The sequence below is a fragment of the Frankliniella occidentalis genome, unplaced genomic scaffold (assembly GCF_000697945.3).
Source record: "Frankliniella occidentalis isolate FOCC.00 unplaced genomic scaffold, Focc_3.1 Scaffold60, whole genome shotgun sequence".
NCBI classification, from domain to species: Eukaryota; Metazoa; Arthropoda; class Insecta; order Thysanoptera; family Thripidae; genus Frankliniella; species Frankliniella occidentalis.
Window position 1 is genome coordinate 217,268 of NW_026267190.1, and position 12,701 is coordinate 229,968.

Here is a 12,701-nt window from a genome sequence, read left to right on the forward strand (position 1 = left end):
CTCTACTTAGTCTTCAGGAAACTTTTCAGTGGTCGCAAAATCCTCGTCGTGTCCTGGGCATGAACCATTGAACCACACCAGTTGAAGGCAAGCTTGCCAGTACAGCGCCTCACTGCCTGCGAGTAGACATCGCGGCCACAGAGGTACAGTGTCCCTGAATTTTGTTCCGGGGCCACAGTATAGTCAGGTGCTATAATACTAAAACAACAAACAACAAAGACCCTTGGCCTGCGATGCGGCCTGCGATGCGGCCTGCGATGCGGCCGCTAATTCAACCCATTATGTTCGGACTTAACTTACTAAGTGTTGGGTCCACTACAACCACCCAAATATCCGGAAAATCACAAGGTGTCCAATATGGCTGACTTATCAAGTCACCGAGATTTCAGGGTCTGTTGATTTTAGTCACCTACCTATGCTCGTCTGAATTTCACATTGCAGTCAGGCTGAACTGCCCTAAACAACCATGAGTTTTGCAGTTCAAAGTTTCCTATTTAGAAATTACGATTTTTGTTGTACTCTAAGATCTTTGAGTAACTGTTGTCAAAGAAGAACCGAATGATACGTGTATTCCTTTAAGGTCTGCAGACAGCTCGAGTATTTTTTATCTCTCATTGTTTTTGCTGCTCGAATTAAGTCTGTGCCCCTTGGCTCGGCATGCATTGTCCTCTCAGATAAAGAGGCAGCAGGGCATGCAACCCTTAATCTTCTTCGATATGAAATGAGCCTTTTGTCATCAATTAAGGTCAGAGCAAAGTTCCAATAAGAAATGCTTACCTCACTTTCATATATGAGAAGTACCATTTGGCTATAGGAAGGTCTGAGAGGGAATCCGCGTCAAATGTCCATCCACAAATTTCCGGTTGAAAAGTGCGTCAATGATTACATATTGACACGTCTTGCACGTTTGACATATGTTAATTTTGTTATCCTGTACCTAATCGGGTGTCTAATTGAGAGAAAAGAGTGAACACTGTTGCACACCTTGTATCATAATGTTTCCAATAATCCAATCGATAGCGTTTCGTTCTACGTATTGTTCCGTGAGTCACCTGATAACTTCGATTATGAGCAATTCTATGCAGTGCAGCACTCCCACATGGCTCAGTTTTTTTCCACCGAGGCGCAGTTGCATAAAGTAAACGGGCCGGCTTATCTTATCACTTTAGATTACTCTCTCCTTGAGCTCGAGGTTTTTGACCTACATCACTGTATGATAGTCATTATTATTGCATTGCGGCATCGTTGTCTCAATTATTATTATTTGTACAACAACGTTAAATCAGACATGAAAATAATAAAAATAATAATAATAATTCAACTGTAGGTCGGACTAAGAGTAAATCATTGCTGTCACTTTGATACTTTAGATTTTCTGGAGCCACCGCGGAAAATGACTCGCGATCGGTCAGCAACCTGAATGTCTTAACCTCGCTTTGCAGTTCATTTATACTGCCTTGTTTTTTGAGTATATTCTGCCGAAGATCGCAACAAAGTCGATGACATTCCGACACAAAGGCAACGAGCAACGTTATCACCAGAAGGAAACACACACAGACACACGATGTGACTGACCTTCTGAGCCTCGCGGGTCCGCGCACCCTCGCCTTCTTTGAGGTACAAACGCATTCAACAACGGGAAATAGCATGAATCACCAAATAACACTCAACTCATTTGTCGGAGAAGGTCGTTGCCGCCTTGACATTGTCGCGACGGGGATATGACGCGGCGAAAATAGCGTGGTCTTGGTAACGTACGTAGCAGATGTTTTAGTCTGGGGTGCAGTCGAATCACTTATTGCGCCACTGCACACAAGCGCCTCCCCTAAAGGGGATCGTCGGACTATCCTCTAGGGGATGGCGCGGCCCACCACGAGAGTAAATAAAGCATTTGACGCAGGGCAGGCTTCGGGCCTTGGCTCGGCTCCCGGGGGTCTAGGAACTCGCCTCCGCAGAGTTTTGGGGAAGGTCGCGGGGTGCGAGGGGGGTCGCACATCAGAAACCCTTTCTTCCACCCTCAGTGCTTGCGTAACCTGTGGTCATCCTCTCGGTCAGGTCCTCCTGCTTGCTGCTGTGGGGCGCACGGGCGGGCGGGCAGCCGGGCGGGCGGGTAGACGGCCGGACCCGGTGCTCGGGCGGGGCGGGGCCGGCGGCGGGGCGGGGAGGGCGGGGGGCGGGCGGAGGAGCCGGCGGGCTGCCCGGGCCGCCGCCGCGCCAGTCAGCAGTAGTCGCGCGAGTGAAGCACACCGAGTGAAGCGACGAGCGCGACGAGCAACAAGTGTGTGTTGTTATTGTGTTTGTGACGAGAGAAAGAAAAAAGCGCTGCCCTGGATTACGCGAGTGCACAAGTGTGACAAGTGAACAGTGAAGCTTATCAGTGAATCGCCTTCGTCAAAGTGGATTTCGTGATCAACCACCCGTCGGCGGCCTTAGCCATCGCCTCACTAGGTGAGGGTCGTGCATGGAGGGCCTATGTGTAGTGTGTGTGCGCGAGTGAGTGAGTGAGTGAGTGAGTGAGTGAGTGAGTGAGTGAGTGAGTGAGTGAGTGAGTGAGTGAGTGAGTGAGTGAGTGAGTAAGTGAGTGATCAAGCGAATGAGTGACTAAGTGAATGTAAGTGAAGGGAGTGAGAGCGTGCGGCATGCGTGTGTTTGTGTCTACGTTGTGCGGCAAAGTGTTTGGCGAGCGGCGGTGCGTCGACCTGCCGGCTAGATTTGAAAGGCAAAGCCGGTGAATTGTTAGGCTTTGCGCCAGGGAAGCCCCACGGATACTGCGCCCTTCAGCAGCTTGCGACTCAAATGGATAAAAACTGTTCTGTGTTACCTATCCTCGAGCACTTGTTGTCGTTTCGTATTATTGTACGAGATTGCACCGCATGCAGGCGTGCGGACGAGTCGCCGATGCGATCGGAGCCGTGTAAGGCGCCGTGGTCAGCGACGATAGGCAAACCCGCTCGCCAGCCGCTGCATGCGGTACAGTATTACTGCAGAAGTGCGCGGGTTTAATCAGCCCCGGATACTAGCGATGCCACTCTTAAACCAAACGTTGTTGTTGCCCAAACAAGTATGTGTACACCACAAGGTAATTACATTTGTAAATTTTGAGGCGTTCAGTAAATAGTTAAAAAGTTTTTTCTTGCAACTTTTTTGAAAATTTTATGTTTGCTCACTGTGGTCAAAACAATTCCATTAAACCCTGTCAAATTTCCATTTATATTTAGAACAGTTTGAAGATGTAAATACTCGTACCTTCCGTCAGGCATCACATCTCGCACCGTTTGTGTGTGGAAGGGGAGGGGGTGTTTTCTTTCTGTTGTGACGCCTCGTGTTGTGTTGTGCTACGGCAGCGCCTCCCCCCGACCCTTGGCCCGGCCCTTGCCTCGAACCTTGGCGTTGAGCCCAGCCTCGGCTAGCCTCGGCTCACACGCAAGGTCGGCGCTGCCCAGCGTTCACTGACCCGACCCGCGGGGCGCGGTGCCGGCCGCGTCACGCCGCGCCGGCCGCACCGCGCCTCTCCCCACCGCGCTGCGTCCCGTCGCACGGGCGCCGACCAGCCACCCGATTTAGATTTACTAAATACTGTCGTGATGCGGTGTAAAGGTGTTATGGCTGGTCTGCGCCGCGTACTCGCCGGTCTGGAGCGGCTTGGCTCGCCGGCGGCCGCAGGAGGCAGGCTCGCGAGGCACCCTGCCTGTCGGCTGCAGCCTGCAGTCCTTGCACTTGGCACGGCTCGGGCGGGCGGCGCGGCGGCGGTGCGAGGCCGGGCGCGGTGCGGGCGGGGCAGGGCGGGGATTCGGAACGAGGTGGACTGGCCGGTAGCCGGGCGGCGAACCCACGGTCAACTCTTCCGTCTCTCTCACTCTAATTGCGCGCTCCTGCATGGCTGCAGACGACTGACTGTGTGACGGAGGAGGGAGCTGTGTATGTAAGCCAGTTCGTGGCTTCGAGCAGTCATCCGCATGCCCTTCTGCCCCCCTGCTCCTCGGGAACTGGTCGCGCCCAAGGTCTACGCGCAGGGCCGGCCCAGACCTTGCGCCTAGACCTTGCAGGGCCCCAGGACCTCGCGCTCTGCACATGCCTGCCCTGACCCTACTCAACGTGCTAGACCCTTACGTAATGCACTCGCTTGGGCCGGCGTCCAAGCGGCGCCGGGAATAGAACCAGCACAATCACAGCGAGATACTGGCCGCTACCATTGTGAGCGAGCAAGTGAATGAGCGAGCGAGCGAGCCGCAGGACCAGGAGTGAGTGAGTGAGTGAGTGAGTGAGTGAGTGAGTGAGTGAGTGAGTGAGTGAGTGAGTGAGTGAGTGAGTGAGTGAGCGAATAAGCAAAGAAATTGATGGAAGTGAGTGAGCGAGCGAGCGGGGGCGAGTTTTGTACCACAACTTCGGCACATTGGGAGGATATAGTGTAGTGTGTGATAAGGAATACTAAAGAAGGAGAGGAGGAAGGGGTTAGGAGTGCGCGATCCGCCTCTGCTCTGCTGCCGTCTGGACTGCCGTGTGCTTCGCTCGCCTCCGTCGAGGTCACCGGCTTGCGCCGACGGCTTGCTGACGTAACCCGTGCCCGCGAACTTGAGTCATGCGGCTGCCGGCTCGGCGCTCGGCTCGGCTCTACTGGCTCGGCTCGGCTCGGTTCGGCTCGGCTCTACAGGATTGCCTTGGTGCAGCTAACCCACCCGCCTTCTTCGCCGGCTTAGCCTTTGTCTCCTTCATTGCTGATTTGCTCCTTTTTGGCCCGCCCGAGATGTGCGCAAGGACCCTTTGGCGCGTCCCGCCTTTTGCGTCGTTATTCCCAACAAGTTTTCGGTGGTGTGTGGCGACAGCGGGAGCAAGACTTCGTGTAGAGCTTTGCATTTATTTCCGTCCTCTCGCTATGCAGGCCGGTTGCATAAGGCCGCGGGGCTGAGCGTCACTCGATCACACTCGCGGTGATGTGTGTCTGTTGCATCACCCACAGCGCATCCAAGCCGACCGGCCTCTGGGCCTTCCCTTCCGCCAGTGACACACCCACCCCCGCACCCGCGCATAGCCGAGGACTTATCGAGCTGTTTGCCAACATCTGCGCTTGTTGTCAATGAGTCACGGCCTGAGCATACACAACTCGCTCGCTTTTCGTTCTGTTGAACGAGGTGACTCTCTAGGAAGGGTGGGATTTCTGTTTGCGTAACAAACCCCCTGACCCGGTGGAGCGGCGTGGCGCGGCGGCGGCGTGGCTTCCTCCCAGAGGCTGAACGTTTTCTCGGTTGTCCGCCGCCGTCGAGTTGAGAAGCAGTGCCCGACCCAAGCGGGCGGCGGGGGGGCGGGGCGGGGCGGGCGCGGAGGTGAGGCAGGAAGAGCGGGCCTGCCCTTGAGGTAGGCCGGGGAAGGAGTGGGGGGAGTAGGCGGTGAAGGGCGAGGCGGGGCGGGGCTGGTCCGAGACCGAGAGGAGCAGCGCTGCGCCCGCCGAGCGCAGGAAGGAGCAGAAGGGGTGTTACGTAAATGGTCTAAGGTCCGTCAAGGTCACGCGGTCGCGCTGTCCTGGCCGCTGGCTTGTGTGGACGGATGAAAACGCTGTATTATTTTTCGTACGTTGGCATTGACAAATGACGTCAGTGGCGCGATCATGTTTCTCTTTTTCAATCTCGTTTCGTCTGTCTTCCATTTTATTCCTCTGAACATACGTGTAATTTTGTGCCCGTGTGTGCTGGCTGATGAGTCGATGGTGATTCCCGCGCATGACGCTGGGGTGGCCCCATGATGGTGGTGATGATCCCCATGGTGATCCACCAGGTCCGGGGCGCCTCTCGCCTCTCTACATCCTCTGCTCTTCGCCGGCTCCTCCTCCTCCTCCGCCTCCGCTGGCCGCGCCCCGTGAGGTCCAATGTCAGGTGGTTGTTGACCTCAGCGCTGAGCTCACTCGCGCGCCGGCCCGGCTCGGCTCGGCGCTGGCTACGGGCGCGACCCGACTCAACTCCCTCCCTGCCTGCCTCCCGCGCCCCGCGCCCGTCACCGCCAGGGTGCCCCCACCTCTCTCTCTCTGCCCCCCCACCCCCCCCTTCACCACCCGCGCGGCCCGCGTGGCCGAGCTTCAACATTCCAAACAACCCCGATTATTATAACCGGGCCGCTTTGGGTGGAAAATAACGAAAGGATGCCTTTGAAGCGCTTAATTGGTTTAATATATCGGTACATCGCGTCCCGAAGTATGACGTGACGCCTTCATTACCCGCTCGCGTGAACGCGCCTTACATCATTTGCATTTCATTGCGCAATCGGTTACTAAGGGTGATACGCCGCCAGGAGGCGAGCTGCTGGTGTTATGTCGGTGTGGTGAGCGAGGGGGGGGGGGGCGGCGAAGGGCAGGCAGTGTTGGGGTTCGGGATGTACGGATGTACTCTCTTGTCCACTGCGGGCGAGGCTCGCCGTAGAGGCGAAGGGCAGTGTTAGGGCTGGACTCTCGTGTCCAACTCGCGGGCGAGAGGCTCGCCGGTCCCGCGCCCGCCCCGCCGCAGCCGCGGCGGCAAACTCCAGGCTGTCGAGCCTCCGCAGGCGCTGCTGTGGTGGAGCCTCTCCAGGCCTGCTCCAGGCCGGCGGCAACGGCCCTGCACTTGGACCTGATCCGCTCCGCTGGAGACGTGGCTCGGCGGGGCGGGGCGGGGCGTTGCGCAAGCCCAACCCGAGCCGAGCCGTGCCGCGCCGCGGCGGCGGTGTGTGGTGTGGTGACTGACCCCCGCCCCGCCCCGCCCCGCCACCTCGCGCCGACTTGTTGGGCCGCACGGGCTAATGACACGGCCAGTCCAGCGACCCGCAGCAGCGCCTCGCCGCGCCACGCCACGCCACGCCACGAATCACGGCAACAAAGTGGAGACGTGATTGTTGCGCCCGCTCTTCGCCCGGGTTACTCTGTCCGTGCCGGAGCCCACACGTCAAACGCCTAACGCTCAGATAAACCGTGTTCCTCTTGACTCTTGATCCGCCCACACGTGCAAAACTGTTGGTTCTCTTCAATAAGATTATTGATTTCCAATCACACTTAGAGCGGGGCATTTGCACTCAAAATGTTCCGAATTTCACTTGGAACGAGTGCAATACTGACTGTCCTGTTTTTCAAGAACACGCGTTTTTCTGGCCGTAAACCTCGAGTGTTCGACCGGCGACAGGGGGGCGTGTACATAATGCGGACACAATAACGGCGTTGAACGCGCGCGATGTCGTTCTCTGCCTGAGGTTCCGGTTCGCCGCGCCACGACCACCGCGACGTTGGCGGTGCGCGCCGCGCAGTTTATTCTAAACTCAGAACTCGGGCCTTTTGGCCGCGGCGTACATGAGGCCCCCCTGCGCCCCTAGGGGACCGGGGGGCGGGGTATATAAGAAGAAAGAGAGGTTCAGGAGAGAGAGGGGAGGGGGGAGGAGGCAGGGGGTCGCGGAGCGCACAAACATATACGACGTTACCGTGTGACATTTTTCGGTCAGCTAAGTCGGGATGGCCCACTTCAGTCTGCCAGCCCCGTTTCGGATCATTCTCGACCCGCTTGAAGCAGGCGTCTATGGACTTTCGTGCAGAAGCTCGACGGAGGAGGAAAACGTGAAGGAAGGAAGGAAGGAACGAAGGGAGCAGAGATGGAGCGATGGAGAGAGAGAGAGACGAAAGGTCAGACACACCGCACCAACGCGCGTCGCGACTCGCAGAGAACAAAGAGGACGACACGGCGGCGCAACCGCGCTGGGCTGATGATTCAGTTCATCCTCGCACTACCCCCCTCTACCTCTCTACCTCCCTCTCTCTCTCTCTCTTTCCTTCGCTCTCCCCCTCTCTCTCCCTCCCTTCCTATCCTCGATGCTGAGATCATACTTGCCGCGGCCGCGTGACAATGCCTGCTGACACGTGAGCCAGACTGTGTAGGAAGCTCCTCCCTCCCCCACACTTTGTGTAACTTTACTGCATGCTTGAGTGGAGCCCCGCGCGCCCTGCATTTAGAAGTTGTCACATGTACCTGTACCCCTGTACCTGAACCTCTGCACCTGTTCCGTCCAACCGTCCGCACCCGTGGATCCCCATCCCGTGGCCCCACTTCATACAGGCCCGCTTTCGTTTGCCGTCGCGCCCTTTTTCGTGGAAGCGCGCACCTGCACCGCCATGCCGCCCAGCCCAGTCTGTTTGATTTCGGCGAATTTCGCGCTCAAGCTTCACGCGGCCGCCTGACATGAGCGGCGGAGCGCGCCGCGGGGCGCGGCGGGACGCCGGGCGCTCGCGGTGTGCGCAGTTGGCAGGCACCTGAGGGTGCGGGGCTGCTGCGCCCTGCTGCGGCCCCCGGGTCGTTGGCTCTGTGTGTATTGGGGTCAGGGTGATGGCCCGGGGGGCTCTACAGTGGCCAATGCACCCGCCTGCTCCCGATCGCGGTTAAAAAAAAATATTTTCTTTTCTTTGTCTATGTGTATGCTCGGGAGAGAAAGTTTACTGAAAACGCAAAAACTGTACCTGGTCGTTGATTAACCCCGCCCCCTTCTTAGTTAGGCTGCACTGCTCACACGAGTGCCTGCGGGTTACCTACTCGCTTGACCCGGTCAGGCGCCGTGGACAGGGGAGATAGGCAAGCCCGCCCGCATTCGTGCGTTCGGTACAGCATAAGTACAGATGTGAGGGAAATGATTCTTGCTATGCAACAAAATTTATCCAAGCTGCCCCTGTCGTTGTGATAAATGGATGCCCTATTCGTAACAAACGACAAAGCTGTTCGCCTGATCGTACACAATTTGAAATTCCCTTGCGCGATTTTAAGTCGAGGTATCCTGAAACAAGTTGCCTCAACAGTTTGCAGCTTTAAAATGAAATTTCGTCAACTCTTTTAAATTTTAGGCTCGATTTTAAGTGAAGTCTTTAAACTGAACAGTCTAATGTTTGCTTTGATAATGTTTTATTTTGGGTTTTATTTTAAATGTTTTACTTTATTCTACAGCAATGACGTTTCTAAGCTAAGTCACAGAATTTTGAAATCTCGTGTTCAAAAATGTTCAAAAACAAAATTCTCAAATTCAAGATTTTAGTCAACTCATTAATTTAAAACCATGTTGTTTCAATGTTGGGAATCATTTCTATTGTAAAGCAAGGAGTTATTCACCCCCCCCCCCTTTTCCCCTTCCCTTTCGGTCCGATTCTGCCCGGTGCCTTGCGCCGCCCCTGGGATGTTGTACATCATGCCGCACACACGACAGAGCACAAAAAGTAAAATGGACAAAAAGCGACGAAGTGGCCGTGGCGAAGGCCGACCAGCGCGCCCTCACGTGACGCTGAGAGCAAATGTGTCGCCTCGCGAAGAGTAAAAGAAAAATGTTCGGTGGGGTGGGACACAAGGTGGGAGGTGAGAGGGATGTGGGACCCCTTTGGGCGCGGGAGATGCAAAAGATGCATATCTACTCCGTCTCATGTTCTTAGGGAGGGCAGATGGCATTGTAGCGTTTATATGCACTGTTATTCAAGGAATGTGACGTCACATTCGTTTCGATGTGAAACGTGTCACATTCGTTTGAATATTGTGTCACATTCATTTGAACGTGACTTCACGTGAATTTATGCTCAAATAGCACCAGGCATTGGGCGATTCACGTTTAAACGAATGTGACACAACATTTAAACGAACGTGACACGATTCACAATAAAACGAACGTGACGTCACATTCGTTGAATAACAGTGTGCTCATGACTTCCGCCTATTTTCTACTTTACACGTAAAATGTTCTTGCGTTTTCACGGTTCTTTTCGCGTAGAGCATCCCACTATGTATGGCTTCCCTCTGTTTCAAATGAAATTTGCAAACTATTGAAATCTTTGTGCTATTAATTCAGAGTAATGTTAAAGAAAACAGATGATACCTTAAAACACCTGGCCCAACACAAATATACATTGGAAATACTGGAGTGATGTTCTATAGGTCAGTTCATGACAAGGAGGAGGAGAGGAGAGGACATAAGAGACGTAGGAGAGTTCTGTGAGAGAGACATGAAAGAGTGACAGAGACAAAGGTGTGGGGGTGAATGCGGGGCAGGCAGGCGTGACGCATTTTCGCGTCATCGCTTCATTGGCTGCTTTCCGCGTCGCCGAGCAGCAGTGACCGCCAGCCGAAGGTCTCGGTTGGATCCTTGCCAGCAAATCGATTGCCTAATAGCCTCTGTTCTGCAGCCGCGGCATCTTCGTCAGAGGCCGCTGCAGCTGCAGCTGGGGTACAATAAGAGGGGGAATTGAAAGTTTTGCTAGTCGTCAGGATTTGCTGAATTTTCATGAACGAAAGCTTCCGTCCTGAAGTTTACAGGCGTCTTTTCTCAATTGGTATACTTCCAAGGAAAAAAAGGCTTTAAAAAATCAAGTTTTCGATTATTTTTTTGAAAAGAAATGGAAATTAATCTCAATTAAATCAAAACCGTCTGGATGCAAACAGACCTTGTTACTGCTCGGAATGGTTGATCTGCCCCAACCCCAACCCCCGCTCTCATGCTCGCCGTGCCGAGCACCTTCCTGGACCGCTATACATACTAGCATGTTTAATGAAACAGTGAATGGGCCGGTCGGGTGATTCGGATCCTTCGGTCCGATCATGCTCCGATCTCTCTCCGTTGAGACCCCATACCGGGCCGAGCCCCGTTGCCGAGCCGCCCTCTGACCTCGGTGCGACTGCGATACGCTGGACTTCCTTCTCGGCTGAGCGGGGCGCGCCCATGGGCCCCATGGGCGGCGTATCCAGGCCAAGGGCCGCCCCGACGAGCCGTGACCAGCTCATGGCCACGCCCGTGGCTCCTGAAGGGTTTCAGCGGGACTGCGAACACGTGAGCGCGACAGGCGACTGTCCAACGCCTGCCCTCTCAGCCACGACTAACGCCCCTGGGAAGTCGATTACGTATACCGCGTGCGTGGTGCTGGCGCAAATTGGAGTACAGGTTGCTGTTGCTATCTTTGTCGGCTGTATTTTTGCATAGCATTCGATCCGGCGTTTTAATAAAGTGATTCAATAACCGCAGAGCTGTGCTGTGGGACGGATCGACCCAGTTGCGTAACGACTGCATAACAGGAAGTCCACTAGTAGTATCTCACTGGCCTTGCTCCTAGACGCAGCGGAGACTCGTCCCTGACCAGGTCTATCTGACTGTGCCACGGCGCGGCGTAGAGCGTATAGAGCCAGCCGCATAGCGCGGCCGAGTCAAGTGCGGGATAACCTATAACTGCACAGTTAAACATCTAAAGGGGAAGCGGGTTATTCTGGCGATAGAAGAAATAGGGGGGAAATAGATCAAACTCAGCTAGAAGCCCATATCGGGAACGCACTTTATGATGTCATATCACTTGGCTTTGGCTTAAACTGTGGGTTCACGAAATTTACGTGAAAACTATCACAGTTCTTTTGGATGTTACTGTCTTACTGTCACAAAACTTCCCATATGTGATAGAGGTGTGGACGGCTCGATGATATTTTTGTGTGCCTGATCATATTTTGTTTAAAATTCTTGATAAAATGTTTAGTTGGATTGAGGGAGTAAATTTTCATTGATTCAACACTTTTTTGGTTATTACGACAAATCACTTTTCTCAGTCGACCCCTGAAAACTAAAAGGTCGTACCTCGGAGCGGCTGCGTATGAGGTCGTACCTTGGAGCGGTTGCGTATAGTGTCGGATCTCGCCAGCGTCCCAGAGAATGGTCGTAAGTCTATTTTTTGTCGATTTTGCGAGATGCATATCATTAGAATCGGGAGAAAATTCTCTTTCTAATGATATGCATCTCGCAAAATCGACAAAAAATAGACTTACGACCATTCTCTGGGACGCTGGCGAGATCCGACACTATACGCAACCGCTCCGAGGTACGACCTTATACGCAGCCGCTCCGAGGTACGACCTTTTAGTTTTCAGGGGTCGCAGTGTGAGAATTGGCAGTGTGAGTTGTAAAATTATGTCAAGTAGGGAAGCAGTGTGCAACTGCCTGGATTTCAGTCAATTCATGTTTACGTCCGATGTGAACATATTGTAATTTTACAACCAATATTACAAGCCCTATCGCCTAAAACTTGAACATACAAAATTGTATGAAAATTAATTACATTTACAGTGCTTTGGAGTCAGGCTGCCATGACTTCCCATGTAATGCAAAATTCACCCCAAGGTTTTATCAGTGCTGTAATATTGGCCGGACTCGCCGGTGCGCCGTCCTTCCAGCCCCCGCCTCCTCCATCACACTTTCCAGATGAGCGGGTTTGTGTGTCGCACTGTGGCGAAGCGAAGCGAACAGTGCTTCGCTGCACAGGGATCCCGGTCTCGCCTCGCGCAGGCCTCGTAGAGCCTGGTGCGCTCTCAAAAATGATAAATGCTGGAGTCAAAACCCAAACCGAGAACTACATTTATTTTCCAGAAAAGGAAATTTGGCATGCCAATTTATAGAGTGCGTCGTGTAGGTTGTAATGTAGGGAAAGGGAAGTGAAAGCTTCCAGTGACACGCCGTTCGCATTTAATTACCCTTACTTGGCTTTAAAAACCCTTTAGCGACGTGACGGTTCTTGTCTGTAGCGAGAGTGGAGAGACTGGCCCGGGTAAGTGTCGATGCCCGAGGGACACATTGGACCCTTTATGAAATCAACTGAAAGTTTGTAACGTATCACTCACTTGTCTATGTCCGTATTATAGAGCAAGAGATGCGCATTTATATTCCCCTTTGGGCGCGGGAGATGCAAAAGATGCATA

General features: G+C 53.8%; 1 protein-coding gene across 3 annotated transcripts in view; it reads left to right on the top strand.

The window, feature by feature from the left end:
• Positions 1-12,701, top strand: part of LOC113206095 (WW domain-binding protein 11) — a 40,599-nt gene continuing 27,898 nt past the window's right edge. The window contains exon 1 of one of the 3 annotated variants that reach the window (XM_026422018.2): positions 1-143. The gene's annotated coding sequence lies outside the window, so the exon portion shown is untranslated. Of the gene's footprint in view, positions 144-2,201; positions 2,449-12,701 lie in introns of those variants that run through there. The other 2 variants (XM_052267875.1, XM_026422016.2) reach the window with 2 other exon arrangements.